At 36.4% G+C, this 21,900-nt stretch overlaps 1 protein-coding gene across 1 annotated transcript in view; it reads right to left on the reverse strand.

Annotated features, from left to right (window-relative positions):
- The window catches only part of LOC150097249 (uncharacterized), a 550,351-nt gene extending 528,862 nt beyond the window's left edge, over positions 1 to 21,489 (reverse strand). The window contains exon 1 of the mRNA XM_090407628.1: positions 21,363 to 21,489. The gene's annotated coding sequence lies outside the window, so the exon portion shown is untranslated. The remainder of the gene's footprint in view (positions 1 to 21,362) is intronic.
- Between the last annotated feature and the right edge of the window lie 411 nt (positions 21,490 to 21,900).

Raw genomic sequence — 21,900 nt, forward strand, 5'->3', positions numbered from 1 at the left:
TGCTAATGACTTAAATTTTTTTTTTCTTCTTCTTTCTTATTAGAATCTTTTTGTAGGAACATATGCACAAATAAACCTCATAGTCCATTTCCCCATTTTGATGTTTGTTCACATCCCTATGTGTGAAATTGTCTGCCACTCAGATTATCAAGCGCCTACGTAGCGTTAAATTGGAAGAACGACGGCACGTTTGCACCTTTCGATTAGAAAAGGCATAAGTCCCATTCTCGTCGTGAAGGGAGGAATCTTTATATGGACTTTTTCAATCGAAGGTGAGTTAGCTAATTTCATATGGAGTTAGCAGGGTTCCCCCCCCCCAGAAACTCGGGTTTTTCATCCCGCATACAGACAAATCGGCCCTTCAGAACACATGCAAATTACAGACAAAAAATACTAGTTGTGATGGGCATTAGATGGCATTCATGTAGATGATTGGTAGTAGAGGTTTGGTGTAGTGGTGAAGACTGAGAGTTGTAGGTGTCCTCCTGCAATGAGTCTACGGACTCCTTGGAGATGTCACGAATAATAATAATCTTCATATTTAGCATTGGATACCACTCTCAATCCTCTTCCAGATCACTATTGTCAGAATATAATATCTTATAGATATTATTTAGCAGTATCTCACCTGTTTTAGGCCTCATCTCAGTAAAAGCAATTATAGTATACTCATATGATACTTTCTTAATTCTTCTGCTATTTACACTTCTTTTCTATGAAGCTTTTCACACTGATGGTGACCAATTTTCAATTCTGCTGAGGTTATATTTGTGTCAGCAGCTGCCTTTGCATTATTCAACTTGGTTCCCTGAAGAAAACAGTATAGACTGTTTAGCTGAATAACACCACGGCTGGTACCAGATTTCTTAATTTTGTGCATCATTATTATATTTTTTATGTGAATGCCATTCACGAAAGGTTGAACTACAAGAGAGCTAAAGGTTAGATAACTTGGAAACGCTCCTCTAAAAATGAAGCCTAGAACTTATTTTTTAAACTTCTAATGAGTTTGTGGAGCAAATTTCAAAGGTAAACTATGAAATGGGACACAAAAGGGGACTAAAAAGATTCAACTGACAGCCAAGATAGGCTGCATGATTAGCATCAAGAGATAACCTGAGAAATCTAAAGTGCTAACGAAACTGATGTTCCAGCCACTACAATGAGGAGTATACCAAACTTGGTCAGTAGTGATCATGTTCTTTGCCTATACCTTCAGGCTGGAGGGCAGACTAGAAGCCCTGAATAAATCCACAGCCAAACAGGCATTAGCCCATTCGACTGGAAGAAACTATCTAGATATGAACCAACATAGACAATGTCTGAAGTGCAGCACCTAAACTCCCCTCAGAGCAAAGGCAGTCTTTGTGGTACTGGGTATCATTAAGTAGTAGATGAGCCATTGCCTAGTATTTCATTGCAACTATCATACTAAAAGCATGAAGTGGACAAAAACCACTTGCTTTCAAAATTACCTCAGGCATTATGGAGAGACCCAATTTCTTTCCAAAAGGTGCATGGTTATTCTGTAATGGTTATTCTGTAGAATGCTCGCTAGATAATATACTGAACCGAATCTAATAATCAAACTGCCAGGTCAGCTAGCAAATAATTTTGCTGCCATTTTATTCTTCCAGTGTGACTGGAAGGAATCTAATTAGTTCTACTGCCAAGGACATTTAGAGAGGATTTCAGTGAAATGCTTGAAATGTATAGCTGGCTTAGTAAGGAATCATTGTTGTGCATTTAAGGTAATTAGGGATATGTCCCAATTTTGGTGAGAGAATCCCTATTTTCAGGGCACTGTGTGAGCTCCTTATTCAGTCATCATCATCATGTGATTGCTAGTACAACGTGTGCATGCACATGGCTATACTGGCATGCATAACATTGCTCACATGCGTAGTAACACTTGCTGACAATGAACGTTGATGGCTTTTCTTGATTTTTTTCTTTGTCTAATATTGTTTTTTAAGCTCTAATGAGTTGTATTTTTACACTGTTTTTTTTTTACATTTTTATTACAAAAATGGAAGTGTACTTTTAATACTAAGTTAGTGAAAAAATTGCTTGTCAGGTGTCATCTCCTTCCAAGAGCGTCCACCATGTACAGTTTTGTGCTTCTCTCTCTCTCTCTTACATTCTTCATAAGACAAAAAGGTCCAGTCCTTAATATTTCCCATCCAATCTGTTCCTTGTCTTCCTCTTTTTCTTTTTCCTTGTATCAATCCTTCTAAAAGAGTTTTTTGTAGGGATTCATGCCTTAGTATGTGATCAAGATAGGTGGTTTTCCTTTTCTTAATGGTTTACAGAAGAGTATCTTCTCCAATCATCTCTAATACCTCTAAATTAGTTTTTTTGGCAGTCCATGGGACTCTAAGGATTCTTCTGAGGATTCACATTCCACAAGGCTTTTAGTTTATTTTCAGAATATTTTGATATTGTCCAGGTTTCTGTTCCATATAGCAATGTTGACCATACATAGCATTTGGACAGCCTAATTCTTGTTTTTGTGTGAATTTCCCTTGAGGTCAGAACGTTGTTCATGGTAATGAAGGTTGATCTAGCAATTTCTATCCTTCAAATATTTCCTTATCACACTTTCCATTCTCTGTAATTAGCTTACCCAAATATATATAATTCTCTACTTGATCTAAGGTATTTCCTCTGATCTTAATAGTTATATCAGGTATTTTCCCTTTTTCTCTTGTTACCAACATGGTTTTGGTTTTTCTGAAATTCAAATTAAGTCCATATTTTTCACTTGGTTTCAGCATCTCTTTTTGAAGATCTTTTTTATTTTCATCTAGCAGTATCATATCATCTACATATCTTAAGTTGTTTATATTTCTGCATCCTATGCTGACTCCTTTAAATTCTGCTAATTGATGAAGATATTTTCAGTATCGAGGTTAAACAATATATGAGAAAGAACACAGCCTTGTCTGACACCCTTCTTCACTGGGAATTCCTCCTGATATTTCTATTGAGGCAGTTTGCTCCCAATATAGATTTATCAATAATCTGGTATCTTTACCATCCTCCTAATTTTTTTATACATTCTATTAGTTGTTCATGTTGTATATTGTCAAAGGACTTGTATAGTCAATACATAAGTAGACTTCTTTCTGCTTCTCTAAATATCTTTCTACAATTTGACGAGTCCTTCTCTAGTACCTTTATTTTCCTGAAAACCAGGTTGTGTTTCATTAATTTCCAATTTGATTTTACATTCATTTCTTTCTAGGATGATATATAACATAACTTTTGCAATCTGACTGATTGTCTGTACTTTTCACATTGGATTGTCTTAGATTTTTTAGGTACTGGAGGAATGTCAAGTACTTAAAATCTTTTGGCAGGTGCCCAGTTTCATATATTTTGTTACATATCAGTCAGCGATCTTATAGCCTTTAGATATTCTGCCATAATTCCGTCCACTCCTGGAGCTTTTCCTGATTTCGATTACCTAATGGTATTTGTTACTTCCCAGATAAGAATAGTAGTCTCTGCCAAATTTTCTTGCAACGGCTTATCTATTCTATCATGACTGTAAATTCCTTTGAATACTCTAATCATCTATCCCTTATTTTGTCTTTCTCCGTTAGGATGTTTCCGCTGGCATCTTCAATGCAATGAGAGCATATCCTTTTCCAAGATTTGATAGTTAGCTTCCTAACTTTTTCATGAAGTTCTCTGATTTTGTGTTTTTTGTCCAAAAGCTCAAATTTCCTTGCATTTGTTGTTGAGCCATAGTTCTTTTGCACTCCTACATTCTTTCCTGATCTTCTTGTCCTTGCAAAGCAAGCAAAGCTTGCTTTGCAAGCTGTTTGCAATGATGCAAAGTTGGAAGAGCTATGAGGAGTGAAATAGATGTTGTGGCCTTACAGGAAGACTTGAAAGGACTGCTGAATGGGCACATGAATGGGGATGCCAGTTATATCTTGCAAAATTAAGGTTTTGCTTAAGATTAAAATTGAGCTTAAAAGTAAGGTTAAGCTTTTTCCAAAATTTGGAAAACAAAGATGGGATGTAGAATTTACTCTTGGTGGGAATATATTATTAGAGGTAGAGGAAATAAGATATCTTGAGGTAATGGTGGATAAGGATCTAAAATTTAGAGGACATTGCAAAATTGTGAGGAGGACACAACGAATTCTGGCAATCTCCTTGCTTCTACCGACTTGTAGACACAAGGAGATTCTGGTTCCATTGTATAAGGCACTGATTAAGTCACATATGGGCTACTATGCACAGACTTGGTCACCTGGTTTTCAAAAGGATGAAGGGATATGGTAAAGGGTCCAGAGGCGATTGACTAAAGTAGTTTCTGTCCTCTGGAATGTTGAGTACAAAGAAAGGTAGGGAAGATGCAATTTGCAGAGTTTGGTGGATAACAGGAAGAGGAGTGATATGATAGAGGTACAAGCAGCACTGGCTGAGAGTGTGGTGTCTACAGAGAATTTGAATGTATAGGCATGGTATGATGAGCTGTCTGTATGACAAAGGGACCTCCCATGATGAGTCTTTCACTCCATAGGATCTTGGGATAATTATTATAATAATACCACTGTACGAATTATTGATTTATTAAATAAATATTATTGTACAACTACAAAATGTAGCAGTATATTTTTATTGCAAATTATGAAAAATATTTTGGGAAGTACAAGTGTCCTGCTGTTGTCTCAAACAAAAATGGTCACATTATTAATATTATGGGTACCCCATGGAGTCAAAGGACTCTCATGGGAGACAACTCTATCCATTAACACAATACCTATAATACATCTCCTTAAACCTATTCACTGCTGGGGTGCTCACAACTACCTCTGGCAATCCATTCCCTCATTTACCATTCTCCAAGTAAAAAACCTGGTCTACACACCCTTACTAACCACTCTTAGACAACTTCCAAGTGTGACCTGCCCCTTGTTTTCCCCTATTCCCCATGCAGTGAAAAATTTCTTCTATATCGATCTTATAGCATCCCTTTAGTAGCTTATAAGTTTTTATCATATCCCCTATCCTCCCCACCTGTCAGCTAAACTCTGCAACCCAAACATCATCAATCTATCCTCATAAGAACATTCCACAGACTTGTCACCAGCTTGATCACTTATCTCTGAATCCTATCCACCACCACCTCCCAATCCTCAAGAAATGCAAGCGACCAAATCTGTTCATAGTAGCCAATACATGACTGAATCATAGCTTTATAAAGAGGGATAATAACCTCTCTCTTTACTTCTGAATGTGTTCTTCATCTTCCAAGTAATCCTCAGAGCTATTTTGCTAACTCTTGCAATATGTCCTCTGAATTTCACCAACTGGAGGAAAGTGTGAAACCCCTCTCGCAATCACATCCTCTGATGAAATGATTAGATCTGGAACTCGCAATCCTCGTGTGCCCACCTTTATGTGCAGCCTGAGATAGTTATCTCTCAAGAACTTGAGAAATTAATTTTCCTTATTCCCAAATGCTATCTCTTCATTCAAATCTATACTGCCATAATTAAAATCACTCATAGTAATTACTCTTCCTCTGTTCACTAATTCAAGTCGTTTATACATTTCTTCATCACCACCCTCCACATTCCCAGGCCTATAACAACATCCAACTAAATATGTCTTCCTCTCCACCTCCACGTCACACCACACTGCCTCAAAACCATTGTCACTATTTCCCCTTTTCATGTCTACCTTATGTGGACTTAATTGCCCTGCTATCACCAGCAGCACTCCACCTCCCTTCTTGCCCTTTCTATTCTCGCGAAAAATACCGTATCCTTCCATTTCTATTCGTAAGCAGAAGGTATTTGAGGAAATAAATAAGATCAATGTCAATAAGGCAATGGGATTTGATGACGTATCCCCATGCATCTTAAGAGAATGTTCCAGGGAATTGGGTAGCATTGGCATTCTTGTTTAATAAGTCTTACAACAGTACAGATTCTAAGGGAATGGAAGGAGGGTAAAATTTTTCCACTGCATAAAGGTGGTGATAAGGCTGTAGCTTCAAATTATAGGCTGGTCTGTATATCTGAAGCTACAGTGAAGGTACTAGAGAGAGATTCATGAGAAGTAGGATACAGAAATGGGTTTGTTAAGGGGAGATAGATCATGTTTCACTAACTTACTTATGTACAATAACAATACACAAATCCAAGGTGAAATATACCTTGGATAGAGAAGATGCATGTACAGTGGTGTACTTAGATTTTGCAAAAGCCTTTTGATAGGCTGCCATATGACAAGCTCTTATATAAATTGAAACAGATGGGATTGGATAACAGACTTCTGAGTTGGATCAGTGACTGGCTGTCAGATAGGTATCAGAGAGATATATATGGGAGTGTGGTATTCCGAAAGAGAAAGGTCACTAGTGGTGTGCTGCAGGGGGTCAGTTTTGGGGCCATTGTTGTTCAATTTGTATGTTAATGATATTGGGAGATGGGTTTAATTAACTAGTGATATGCAGCTGTTTGCAGATGATGCAAAACTGGGGAGAGCAATGCAGAGTCAAGCGGATGTTATGGCCTTACAAGAGGATTTGAATAGATTGCATGAATGGGTAGGTAATGGAACTGTCAGTTCATTGTTGCAAAGTGTAAGGTTTTGAGATTGGTAAGCAATGACGGAATGCAAAGTATACACTTGGTGAGGAAACTTGAACAGAAGTAGATGAGATGAGAGATCTAGAAGTAATGGTAGACAAGGACCTGAAATTCAGGGGCCATATTGCCCAAGTTGTGAAGGCATCACATCGAATAATGGCAATGATGTGGAGGACCCCTGACATAAAGCCTTGATCAGGCCTCATATGGATTATTGTACACAGATTTGGTCGCCTGGTTTCCATGGTGATGAGGATATGTTGGAAAGGGTCCACAGAAGATTCACAAAGGTGGTCAGTGGTCTTTGGAATGTGGAGTATGTGGGCAGATTAAGAGAACGTAAGTTGTAGACCCTCACGAATAGGAGGAAGCGGGGGGGAGGATGTGATTGAGACATAAGCTAGTCAGGAGTTGGCCTGATATGACCAAGCCACAAGTTTTCTTCAAATCTTTGTTATGATGTTCTCTCTTGAACCAGCAAAAGAGCTGATTCTTTGCGTCGACATGGAGATTTTTCATAGACTGGGAGAGGGGGGGGGGCTAGGACAAGAAGTCATCACTAGTAACTGTATAAGAAAGGTGTGAGCAGAGAAGTAGGTTCTTTGCATGGAGAGTGTTGGCGAGTGGAATGCATTGCCTGAGTGTGTTGTGGGTGTAGACACATTGAATCAGTTTAAGTCAAGGTTAGATGAGTATTCTGTGCAATAATGTGTATCTCCCACAATTAGTCTCTGACTCCATGGAGGTCAAATGTTAATAATAATAAATATAAAATATATATCGTATTTGTAGCTAGTATAAATTGGAGGAATATGATGCTCCCAAGTAAGTGCAACTGTGCCCAGGTGAAATTACTATGAGAAGGGAACAGAGAGTTTGAAAGAGGCATTATAATAGGATGCCATGTTGCAGGCCTATCTGTTCAGCAAATTGTTGAACAGATAGGCCTGCAACAGTAATTTCTTGGTATCTTTAATTTATAGTATAACCAAGTGGAAAAACTTCCAACCTCTCTTTGTGGTACCACAAACACTGAACTCTGAGAAATATTTGAACATTCTGGACAATGTAACGCTTCCTATTTTGTGACCTTTCTAAGAGACTGACCATTGTCTCTTTCATCAAGAGAATGCACCATGTCGCAAGTCAGCTGCTGTAACTGCATGGTTTTGTGAACATGAACATCGCCACATTTGACAGCCTCCACAGAACTGTGATCTCAACTCTACTGAACATCTGTAGGATGAACTGGAGCACTGGATGAATTCAAGGGACACCTGTCTCACAACTGTCCAGGACCTCATTACGTGCCTACAGGAAGAATGGTCCAAAATTCCCATCGTATGCTTGTGAAAAGTATTGCAGCATAACATTACTACAATCATCACAGCAAAAGGAGGTCCTGCATCTTATTAAGGCTAGACACCATGGCTGTTTGTTACTCACAGCATGGTGTCTGTTGCCTTCATTCCAAGCAGTGTTATAAAACTGTACTGATTCATTCATCCATTGATCATTCCATAGTCCACAAAGGACAGTATAGTAGATGTTAGGAAATGTTCCCTACAGAAATCTTTCACTCAGTCCTTGATTGACACTTTGCTTTCAGCTCTGTAAGTGAAGTAAATTTTTCACTCAGTCCTTGATTGATACTTTGCTTTCAGCTCTGTAAGTGAAGTAAATTTTTCACTCAGTCCTTGATTGATACTTTGCTTTCAACTGTGTAAGTGAAGCATTAGTCCAACTTTTTTTTTATTGTCTATTCAATTTATTCTAAGTCTACCTTTTTTCAAGTTCCTGAAATAAATCTTTCAAGCACTTGCATTGGTAGACCATTTGATCTGATATGACCAAGCCACAAGTTTTCTTCAAATCTTAGTTATGATGTTATCTCTTGAACCAGCAAAAGAACTGATTCTTTGTCTTATTTCAAAATTTGCAACGTGATCAGTGTGTGGTATTTTGTTAATAAGGTATAATCTGTTGCTAATTGTACTGTAAGCTTGTTATCTGTCCCATAGCGGTATTAGTTTTTGGAGTGCTGTTGTTGCTAATTGTAAGCAACATCGCTCCAATATCACAGTTCTCCAGGGCTTCATTTAAAACATATTCGAGAAAGCAGTTAAATAACACAGGTGATAACTTGCATCCTGTCTCACACTTTGCTTTAATTCCACTTGATTTCAATCATTATTTCAAAAGATGAGTACAGGGATTCAATTAGTTATATTATTTTGTTGTCTATTCCCATAATGTGGCAGAATTTTCCAAAGAGCATCATACCAAATAGAATCCAAGGCTTCTGTAGATCAATAAAATTATAGCACATTACTTTATTATGTTCTACATATTTTTCTCCAATGATATGGAGTGTAATATATGGTCAACTGTACTCCTGTTTCTTTCTAAATCCAGTCTGGAAGTCAGAAATATTGAATTCCATTTTTGCTTCAATACATGAAAGTAAGATGTCCAAAATATTTTGCTTGAGTGGCTGATGAGGCTATCTGTCCTAAAATCACTGCACTATTTACTATTTCCTTTTTTCTTTTCTTTTTTTTTTTTTTTTTTGGAATAAGAAAAAGATAACTGTGTGCCAATCTTATAGCTGGCATCATCATATGGATCTCAGTGTTCTATACCTGCTGGCAAATTTTGAGTGTACTAATAATAGGTTAACCCCCCCCCCCTTCTTCAAGTAGTTTTGTTGGAATTGGAATATTGTCAATTCCTGTTGTTTTTCTCAAATCTGATCTTAAGATGGCTCTTTCTACTTCTCTAAGTATAGGATAATCGCTGTTGTCTGTTGTCATTGAGATAATTCCTTCTAAATTTTGTTGGTCCAAGCTATCATACATTTGAATGGTTTACTTGAATAATCATACCATCTTTTCAATATTTTTCATGATCAGTAATATTTGTTCCATCCTCATCTTCAATTATCCAGCTCTTATGAACAAAAGGCTTTGTTAATTTCCTAATTATTTGGTATGCTATTGTATGGTTATTTTTTATGAAGATTATCCTCAATTTCTTTGCAAACTTTACCTCCCTTTTAATCTGTCTGTTCAGATAATTATACTGTTCATTGTTGTTCCCAATGTACTGAATTGGTTGTCATCTTTTCTGCTGATCACAAAGCTGTAATATTCTCGGGTAATCCAAGGTTTATTAATACTGCATTTTCTTCCTAGGATATTTTCTGCTGCTTCAATAAATATCCTTGAAAACTGTTCATAAGAGGTGTCAGGAGAGAGAGTCAGCAAGGATTTCAGAAAGAACAGAAGCAAGATACCCACTGGATAAAATCGATGAAAATCAATCTAGTAAAGTAAAAAAGACAGTGGGAGTGAATGAGATTTTGCTGTATATTTTAAGAGAATAGAGAAATTAATGGTGCAAACGTGACAGATTTGCTACAAGGATCTCAAAGAAGTGAAAAAAAAAAGATAATACCACTACATAAGAATACTACCAAAGCAGTTACAATAAATTACAAATTGGTTTACACCTTCCAAGTTATAATTAAGCTTTTAGAAAAGTAGGTCAGGGACAGCATTGGAATGGATTCTTTGGAAATATGGGCAAAGCAATTAAAACTAAGAGATCAGTGGATTATGAATTACAAGTGCATGTGTGTGTTCTTTTGGAATGAAGAACCCAAGTTTCTGGGAGGAAAGTCAAAAATAGTACACAAGATTAAATAGACTACTGCCAGATTACATATGGCAGTCTGTTTTAGTTAACAAATTACATTTTATAGCAAGGTGACAACGATAGTGGTTACAAGAAATCCATTTGTTTCAATTATTTTGATGGCAAAATCTCCATTAATTAAAACTCCCGAAGATTAAATAATCATGGGAAAGTGGCAAAAGAATGTTTGAAAGAATGAGTTAAGAATTAAATGGGAGAGTTACAGCATTAAGCAAGAGTTTAAAAAATAAAAGCATGAGGAGAAGATCAAAAGAGAAAAGTAATCAGATAACTCATGAGCAGTATAAAGGGCAGACCAAAAGGGTGCCTAGTATAATACAGAAGGCAAAATTGAATATGAGAGATTATCTGACCTCCATGGAGTCAAAGGACTGATTGCAGAATGCCCATACTCTCTCATGCAAAAAGATCATCAAACTGTGCCTTTAACCAATTCACAGTTTCTGCACTCACTACACTTTCAGATAATGCATTATGCTCACCAATCACACTCCATGCAAAGAGCCTGTGTCTCACTCCCCTGCTCACACCCTCCTTATATAGCTTCTGAGGATGACCTCTAATTCTACTCCTGCTTCTCTCTACTCTACAAAAGATCTTCTCCACATTAATCTGGTAACAAACTCCTCACCAATGTATATCTCTCAATCATATCCTCTCTTTTTCTATTCACAAGGCTCTACAAGTTGCATTCCCTCAATCTCTCCTTGTATTTGACATTCCAAAGACAGGACACTGACTGAGTAAACTTTCTCTGGACCCTCTGCAATAGATCCTCATCCCCTTGAAAACTAGGTGACCAAATCAGTGCACAGTAGTCCATATGTGATCTGATCAAGGCCATATATACAAGAGAACCATAACCACTTTGCTTCTGCATGTCAATGTCCTCATTATCGCCATAATCCATTGTGATGTTCTTACAATTTTAGCAATGTAATCCCTAAACTTAAAGTCTCTGTCCTACATCACTCCCAGACCTCTCATCTCTTCCACCTCCTTCAAAATTTCTCAATTAATTGTATATTCTGCTTTCCAACCTTGCCTACCAATTTCAAGCCCTTGCACTTTGCAACACTAAATGGATAACTCCACTCATTTGTCCACTCACATAGGATATTCAGATCCTCCTGTAAGGCCACATCTGCTCTACTTCTAATAGTTCTTCCCAACTTTGCACCATTAGCAAAAAGCTGCACATTTCCAGAAATCAGTCTCAATATTATTAATGTACAAGTTAAACAATAATGGTCCCAAAGCAAATCCTGTGGCACTGCATTGGTGATCTTCCTGTTTTGGGATGCCACTCATCCATACACAACCTGCTGATACCTATCTGACAGCCAATCAACTATCCAACTCACTAGCCTGTTATCTAATCCCATCTGTTTCAATTCAGCTGCTAGCTTGTCATGAGGCAGTCTATCCAAGGCCTTTGAAAAATCCAAGTACATCACTATATATGCATTTCTTTTATCAAGTGAATTTGTTGCCTTTTTGTAATAGATAATCAGACTGCTAAAAAATGACCTCTCCCCTAACAAACCTGACCATCAGAAGAATATTGCTATTATCAACCAATTTCTGAATCCTAGACCTTATCAACAACCTCAAATACTGAGATTGAGATTAGCCTATAATTTGTAGCCTGTCTTACCCTCCTCATCCATCCCCTTTACAAAGTGAACAATTTTTCCCATCTTCCATTCCTTTGGGACTCAACTCACTTTGTTGCAAGACTCATGTTAAATAGATATGCCAAAGGCGACATTAATTTCCTAGAGCAGAGGTCAGCAACACAGCACCCACAGTGAATGTTTAGTGCGCCCTCAGAGAAATTATTGTAAACTGCTTTGGAGCTCACAGCAGTAATTTTGCAACGTAGATTGTAGTATATCTGAGAGATACATTCATTACTAGTATGAGCTAAAATGCAAGAAAGCATAAAGAAAAAACACTGCAAATATAATACATGATGGTACAAATTAAGTGAATATTGAATTCAACATTATTTCATAGCCAAATATAGAAACTAGAAGAGTTTCATGCCGAATATATAGAAACTAAAAGTTTCAGCAGATGCAAGCATAAGTAGTGGCTTATGGGCAACTCGTAGTAAAGGTAGAGCAAGCTCCAGACTTCTTTCCTTAGTATTTTCCATAAATGTAAAGCACATCTTGCAGAGAGAGAGACGTGTATGATAAATATTGAATCCAACATTATTTCATAGCTGAACATAGAAACAAGAGTTTCGTGCTGAATATATAGAAACTAAAAGTTTCAGCGGATGGAAGCACAAGTAGTGCCTTATGGGCAACTCGTAGTAAAGGTGGAGCAAGCTCCAGACCTCTTTCCTTAGTATTTTCCATAAATGTAAAGCACATCTTGCAGAGGTCAGCAACCTTTTTATTATTATTATTATTATTATTATTATGTGACACCTCCAGGGAGTCCAAAGACTCATCGAGGGAGAGTTTACCAACAGCATCGAATGATGTCCCTTCCAACTACTAACCATGCTCAAACTTGCTTAACTTTTTGGTGAGCCATTAGTAGCAGAGGCTCTACCAATCAACCAACATGAAGAGTGCAATATAAAATTTGAAAATTACGAAGGGCTCATGACACAGGCATTTTTTCTCATTTCAGGCTTAGAAATTCTATGATTAGTTGTTTTTAAGAAAAATGAGATTTCAAATTTTAACATTATTTTATTTACCTCACTTTTACAACATATTTTTGTCACATATGAATGAATATAAAATATCATAAAAAATAAAAATAAAAAATGAATATAAAAAGAATATTCATGTTAACAATTAGCATGTATCTATCAGATCAGATGTGATCGCCTTGCTTTATCAATTATAATGGCAAATGTATTTGTTTATTATGTAATAATAGTGTGGCTATTTCTAAAAAAAAGTAATACAGAAAGACATTTCGAAACCATTCATGCCAATTGTAATTTTAAGTTTAATTATTTAAATCAGGAGGAGTCAGCAATGCAGCGCCCACGACATGAGTATCATGACATCTTAAGTATTGCGCCCTTCATATTAAAAAAGTTGCCGACCGCTGCCCTAGAGCATTCCTTCAAGACATGGTGATATGTTGTCAAGTCCTACTGCTTTATTAACATCAAGTTTAATTAATTCTTCATATATCTTCTGCCTATTCACTATACCCTCTATACTCCAGCTTCTCATGAGGACGAAATACACTGATAAACTGCTCATTGAATACTTCAACTATATCTGCTGCATCAATATCAATTGTCACTGTCACCAACTAGCATCATCTCCCCCCCCCTTAATCATTTTTTTCTTCTACTTACAAGATATCAAAAGAACTCAGCAGGCTTTTTCTTAGCTTGATTAGCTAATTTTTTCTCATATTGCATTTTTGCTGTCTTTATCAACTGAGCCACCTATCTGGCCTGCTCTTTTTACTCTTCGTGCAACTGATTATTACCAACATTCATCTTGTGTTGACTGCACAGTGCCTCCTTCTTCCAGATTTCATGCTTAATCTCCTCATTCACCCATTTTACTCCCACCTTTTTAAGCCTTTTCACCTTTGGAAAACACTCAAGACATTGATACTGTTAAACAGCTCTTGATCAATGCCCAAGCAGCATCTGTCTCCTTCCCATTCAACTTCTCTTTCCATGCTATAGCTCCCAGTTGTCTTCTAAGCTTTTTCATAATCACCAGCCTTGTAGTTCCACATATATCTATTCTTTACAGAAGCTCTCATAGAACCTTTCTTTAAATAGAACACTGGCGGATAGACCACTCCATTCATAATCATATCCTCTGCTGATATAACCAGATCTAAGAGTTAACCCTCATGTGGCCTCTGTTACATATTGTATACGGTTGTTGTGCCTTAAGAACTTGAAAAATTCATTCTCCTTATTCACTGGCACTATCTCTTCATTCCAATCAATATTGAAATTGTCCATGATCACATCACCTCTTGCTTGTTCACTAAATCAAGCTGCCTGTCAATCTTATGCAGATGTAATCCCCCTGCCATCATCAGCAGCACTCCCTTCTCGCATTTCCTATCTTCATGAGAAACATCATATCTCTCCATTTCTATTCCCATTAAGATGCCATTCTTATCCAACCATGTTTTACTTATTCCAACTATTTTTGGGCAAATCAATATACTCAAATCAATGCAACAATTTCATCTTCCTTATTTCTAATACTCCTAGCTTTTGTAAATAGGCATAACAATCCATTTCTTAGTCCATTACCAGTTCTACTCATGCTTCAAAACCACTGCTACTTTTTTCACATTGTATATCAAACTTATGCAGATGTAATTCCCCTGTTATCATTAGCAGTACTCTCTTCTTGCTTTTTTTCATGGGGTAGCACGAGTTTCCACACTTGCTCCTGTCTGCTCACCTTCTGTCCCACATATCCACCTCAGACTCAACCACCCCATCCATGTATTCCAGGTTGTTCCATTCCTATGCTGACCATCCACATGAATGCATTCATCACTACCTTCAGAATCCACTCACCTAACACTGCCTCCCTGGCCCACCTAATTTCCCTGTCCTCCAAATGACATTCCAAAACCATTCAGATGCAGTTCATCACTTATACAGTTCCATTTATCCCACACAAAGTGCTCTCCTTTCTCTTCACACATTTCCACTAACATTTCATTCAAGATCTTGGCTATCCATCACAATTCATCATTGTCATACTAAGTAACACACAAACTACCCTTTCTGCCAACACTGCAGTCTTTTAGTCTCCTGATATATCCATCCTCACATTCATACCCAACCAAATCATTCCTTCCAACCACTAACTCTCTTTTTTATTATTATTATTATTATTATTATTATTATTCCTGATACCTCCAAGGAGTCCGAAGACTCATCGCAGGAGGACATCTTCAACTGTCTCTACACCTTACCTCTACTACGAATCAACGCCATCTACCGCCCACCTCCAACACCACCACAACTAGTAATTTTTGTCTGTAAATTGCGTGTGTTATGAAGGGCCGATTTGTATGTATGTGGGATGAAAAACCAGAGTTTCCGGGAGAAAAAACCCTGCTACTTCCGTATGAGATCGGCTAACTCACCATCGATTGAAATCAACCAGATAAAGATTCCTCCCGTCGCGACGAGAATCGAACTTAGGCCTATTCCAATCGAAGGGCACAATGTACCGTCGTTCTTCCAATTGCACTACGGAGGCGCGTCTATGCTTACTTCTCATATCCAGCACCTCAATCACTGTGTTCATTGTTCCTCCTGGAAAAGATTAGCTGAGCAAGCCAGTAATCCAGAAGAGTTCTTTCATGATGCAGCAAGTAAAAGAAAGAATGACCATGGTAGAATAATTCTGATGAATGTAGATGGTAGGGAGTTAACTGAAGCAGATAGAATAATTGAATATGTAAGGGTGTATCATCCAGGTTAAGACATTTCAGTAATAGATATGACAGGAGTTAATGTGAATGTTTGGGTAGAGGAAGTTGAGGTATGTAGGATATTACAGAATCTTGATATGAATACAACAATGGGTTTGGATGGGATATTAATTCACATATGAAAATGTATTAGGGAATTGGTAGTGCCTTTGACTAAATTGTTTGAGTCTCTGCTCTGGTAGAGTCCCAGGGAAAAGGAGGAGGAGAAGGAAATAGGTCTATTGCATAAATGTGGTTCCAAGACACAAGTAAATTATCAACCAATCAGAATTTAATAAGTGGTGGTCAAAGTACTGGAGAAGTTAGTTAAAGACAAAATTCAGGAATGGGTGGAGATAGGAATGGGGGAGGGGAAGCATAGTTCTCTGAAGGGGAGGTTATTCTTCAGTATGCTACATGGTGATACCACACGGAATTCTGATACATAAATTATAACAAATAGGTATAGACATGAAGATGATGGGATAAGATAGAGACTGACAGAGAGATACTAGACAGTAGTTCATTCACGAGCAGAGGCCCATTGAAGGCTTGTGACTGGTGGCATGCTACACGGTTCTGTATTTCAGCCAGTACTAATTTGTACATTAATGATATAGAAAATGATCTGAGGAGAAACATTCTTGTTTGCAGATGATGCCAAATGAGGTAGAGCACAAGATGATGGTGAAATTTTGCAGGATGATTTTAAACAGACTAACAGTATGGGCAAAGGAAAGCAGATGTCAATTTAATGTGGCAAGTGTAAGGTTACATATTTTGAAGTGAAAAAGATTACCAGCTGTGTACCATATCAATGGCACTGTATTTGGAGAAACTGATGAAGCCTGGGATTTAGGGGTGTTGGTGAATGGGTTGAAAATAACAAGCAAAGAAAAACAGAGATTAAAGCAGAAAGATAAAAGGTGTGTGTAGAGAGGAGAGAATAGATATGATAGAGACATATAAGTTGCTTAGGGGTTTTATAGCATTGATGTAGAGAAAATATTTCAGTACACGAATAACATGAGGGAAAACTAGGAGTCAGCCATGGAAATTAAGAGTGTGATCAGCAAGGATGTGATGATTAGATTTTTTTTTTTTTTTTTTTTTTTTTTTTTTTTTTTTTTTTTTGCTTGGAGAGTGGTGAATAAGTGGAATTGACTCAGTTACAAGTGTTTTGTTGGTGAATGAGTTCAAGGGAGAATATGACAAATATTGTGCAGGTATTGATGGTTAGTGTTGATGTAGTGAACCTCCTACAATGAGTCTACTGACTCCATGGAGATGCCCATATATAATAATAATCTAGATAAACCCCCTCCCACAGAGAACAAATGGTATTATTTACAACTGTCAGTCCTCTTAAGCAGAATGGCAATCCATGCTTCATAATAAAAATCATCTATGATGAACAGTAGGATAAAGCCTGTTGATTTGAAATCTAGTATAATATCGACTAGGACATGTAGGTTAACATGAGTGCTATTTATAGATTTTGAAAAGATGAGTGAAAAGAGTAGTTTTTTTTTTTTTTTTTTATACGGAGAACTGTGGTTGAGTGGAACACATTACCAAAATTCAGAATTTTAAGATTTGGTATGATAAACTTGTTGGTTGAATGAACCTCCATGCAGTCAGATGTGATAATAATAATAAGTAAAAGATTTTTGGCTAGCAAATTATCACTTCTACTCTTATATAATCTACTGGTTATATAAGAGTAGAACTAATAAACTGGTATAAATCAATTATTTTACTTTGCTGCTCTATCTGGCTAGATGTCTAAGATGTATGTAGATGAACACTGTCAAATAATATATTCCAAATGATATTATTACAGTAACCTCCATGGAGTCAGCAGTCAGCAACATTGCACATTCTATCAACTTGATATGTTGTAATAGAATATCATATATTGCTCTGCCTAGTTGTTGTTGTCTTGTCTTTTGAAGAGTCTTAGATGTTTCCGTGTTCTCCTTATACTGCTTTGGCTATGTCGATGATTTTGTTCGTATAGAGCTGTTGTTCAGGATTAGGATCTATTTCTTGCAAGGCTGCTGTCATTGCTGGACAGGTAAAGATGTGAGTGGGTGTCAGTTCAGAATTGGGACAGTTGTTGCAGTTTCTATATGTTCTCGTATCATCTGTATTGATCTTCATATTGTCCTGTATTGTCCTGTTCGTAGTCTTGCTATCGTGGTGGAGGTCTTTCTGTCAGCACTGATTTCAGGAATTTGATGTTGTATCACTAATTTCAGTGGAATTAGTTTAGCTTTTGCTAGTGCATTGGCATCAGCAAGAGTTATCGTGCGAGTTTCTTGGTTGAGTTCTCTGGCCTCTTTTGCTAATTTATCAGCTGCTTCATTGTAATCAATGCCTACATGAGCAGGAATCCATTGTAAAATGCAACTTTTGCCTAAACACTTTAGTTGATTTAAGAGTTTATGTCTTGTGTGAGCTTGGTATTGCCATTTTTGATTGCCTCCATAGCTGATCTTGAGTCACTATAAATTATAATTCCTTCAGATTGTTGAGATGATGATAGTTTTAAGTAGGGTTCTGGTGCTTTATTTATTGCATAGAGTTCGCTGGTAAAATTGGAAGAGATTCTCCCAGATCCAACCTTTATTGAAAGTTTTTCACCTTTCGGGAGTAGAAAGAGAACACCAGCGCCTCCATTAATCATATTGGTATAACACTAATCAATATAACATTATGATTAATATAACATTAATCATATTGGTATAATCTGACGATCCATCGGTATAACAAATAACCTGTTTGTAGGATGAAAGAAGGTTGATAATATTTAGCCCTTTTTTCTTTAAGCATTTCTTTTGGTTCTTTTTTTGTACAGAGTTTGGTAAGGTTTAGATTTATAAAGGTATTTGAAGGTAAAGGACCTGTACACCCCTTGAGGGTACATGGCAGGAATTTGATGATGATGATGAGGACTGGAAAAAAATAGAGGTTCTTTGTTTATGTGGGCATTTAGCTGATCAAGACCTATTTCTTTCCTGATAGTGTCATCATATTGTAAAGTTAATGATCTGTGAAGTCTGCATTTTGGTTCCAATGTTCATAAGTTTTTAGGGAGATATGATCGCTTTGGTAGCTTCCGATATTATTTATGAATTTTATGGTGGCAAATTTTCGTCTGTCCTCCAGCAGGTCAAGCCCACATTCCTATTGGGCTCTGATGTTGTTAGTGGATGAGACTGCACTAATGATAATCTTGGATGCTTTTGCTTATATTTTGTCTAATTTTTTCTTTACTGATGAGGCCGAAGGTGACCAGAGGTGCTGCGTATTCCATTATTGGCCTTATTAGTGTAGTGCAAGTAGTTTTGAGGATTTTTGGCTCTGCCTAGTACAAGTGCTTTTATACCCAATGGATCCATACACTAATAACAGAACAGGAAGAACAAGCAATATCAGTTACTCTTAAAAGGATCTCATTTGAGGCCATCACTAATGGCAGCAGTGACTTTAGCAGGGATATAAGTGAAGACAATACCTAAGATCTCGCATGAACACTTGCTGCTGTGGCAAAACTAATTTTGAAATCAAGATAAATGACAGGGATTATTCGTCTTATGCAAATTGTCTCTGCAAATGAGCAAGCTATAACAAAGTTATCAGCAGGGATTTCAAATTGTAGCATGTAAGTAAAACAGTACATCGTGATCTGCATAAACAGGATAGTGAGTGCTAGCTATGTGCATGCTTAGAAATTCATCATTTTAATTAGTTTGGACTGGCAACAAATGGCAGAAGACTGTTAGAAACAATTCAATTGCTGATAAGCTACACAGTCGAGAAATAATCATAGGAACAAATTTTGGGCACATGAGAGTTTAAATATGTCATACATCACTTCTATAAAAGCAATTATCAATCACTGATTATGACACTATGCCATTAACAATGCTCTATCCAAATTTGTACAGTATACATATAGCTACATCTCACAAATAATGAAGTTGTCCAAGATGATAATACCATCATCCATCAAATCTAAAAAATAAATAAAATAAAAAAAAATACTTATTTGAATCCTATCAGCCCCATACAAAATATTCTGGAGGAAAAAAAAAAAACTGAAGCAGATGCATCCTTCAAGCTCTTACTTGTAATCTGCTAACAGTTAAAAAGACTCAAAATCTTATGCTATATATAAGATTTTCCACTATATTAGTGGGTTGCAGTGGAAACTAGAAGTGGAAAAGCTATAAGTTCTCTTTTATGAGGATGACAGCAAAGTGCAAGTTCAAGAATAATACAAATGTCACTGAACTTCAATGGCTTGAGTATGAAGATGATGGAGAATCCATATGATCAAATGTTGGCTGAAGTTTGGCATAATGTGGAAGCTGTGTAAATGCTCATACACAGCTAAGAAAACTAATATCTGATCAGTGGAAAGTTAGTTATGAGGATGGAATATGTGAATGTAATCTGCGAATTAGGAGGAGAAAAGATGAGAGAAGTGAAACATGTTTCAACTGCATCACCTTGCTATAATTAAAACATTTAAGTCTTAATATTTTTTGTCCATAAATTATAAATAAATGATGTTGCAAAAAAGCTTTATAATGGTTACTTAGTTTATAAAGTTTATTTTCTTGTGGTCTCAAACTGCAATAAAGAAGACCAATCTCCCTCAATCTTGGATTATTAAGAGATTTTTTTGGATTAAAAAAATCAGTTTTCCCAAATTCATATAGCTCCAGTCCCCATTTTTACTTAGTAAATTACACAGTGGAGTATTTACTTGACTGCCCATATACTGCTATACTATACCTTGTTCTTAGAAGCAAGGATGGTTTTCTTTTTTAATGAAATATACAATAACAGGTGATGTATATGTTGCATTTTAATGTGTTTATCCTTTCACTGGTAATTCTTATTTTTTAATGAATGACATCTGTTTAATAGGTGGATAATTAAAATTTTTTTAAAGAAAATGAATTTAATTTCATTTCCTTGGTTAATTCTAGGTCATATGAACATGTAATCATAATCTGCATGTGTCAATGAATCATCCAGAAACCATAACTCATTTTATAAACAAAACATACAGAGAATTTTGGTTAACCACAAGGATATACCTAGCAGGAGAGAGAGAGAGTTTGCATGAATATGTGATCATAATCTGCAAGTTTTCATGAATCATCTAGAAAGCACAACTCAATTTATAAGCAAAACATGCAGATAATGCTGCATAACCACAAGGATTTAAATATCTAGCATCAAGACTACAAGGATGTGTACTTGATAGGTACAATATCAAGAGTTTAAAACTTGAATACAGCTTAAAATACAAACTTAAGCATGTACCTATCAGTTACTACTATATGACAAAAATAAATATTGGAACGATTCATCAATTTAAATAAATCATTTGAAAAAAAATAATTTTTGGACAAAACCTGTGATACGTTGTGATAAGTTAAACGTTATAGCATGAAAAATTCCACTCATATTTTTTCCCATGCAATGCATGTTACAGATAACGTAACTGAAATGCTATTAAATGGTACAGCTGATCGAATAAAAATTGATATTAACACTTACCATAGTCTTTTTGGGTCATGTGATACAACCAACCATAGCACTAAAAACGGAATATTCCACTATTGATAAAATAATATAGTACGCATAAAAGTAACAATAAAAAAACACTTAATCACTTATAACACACACAAAAAAAGTTGTAATTGAACTGCAGTAAATGACAGTTCACCCATTAACAACCCCACCATTAAGCAAACGACCCTCCCACGATAGTTGCCTACTGTGAGAGAAAAAAGCGACCTCTTGTGACAAACACGTATTGAGCTAAGTGTGACAATGTGAGGTAAATAATTCTTATGCTTATCAGGTCGGTGTGTTGAGAGGTTTTACTTATCCTCAATTATTAAGGTCGACTGTTATGAGCTTAAAAGTATTCTCAATAAAAGATAAGTTTGGATTTTTGCTTTAGGCTAAACCATCATCTGTTAGTTTGCCTTTACGCGTGTTCGAGTGAATACCAAATTAGCAGCCTTTAGTCTTCGTTAAGACTAAAGCCTTTTATATATATATATATATATATATATTATTTGTTTCAGAT

This window comes from Typopeltis vanoorti, chromosome 17 (genome assembly GCF_054136105.1).
Source record: "Typopeltis vanoorti isolate ZY-2024b chromosome 17, IOZ_Tvanoo_1.0, whole genome shotgun sequence".
Taxonomy (NCBI): Eukaryota; Metazoa; Arthropoda; class Arachnida; order Uropygi; family Thelyphonidae; genus Typopeltis; species Typopeltis vanoorti.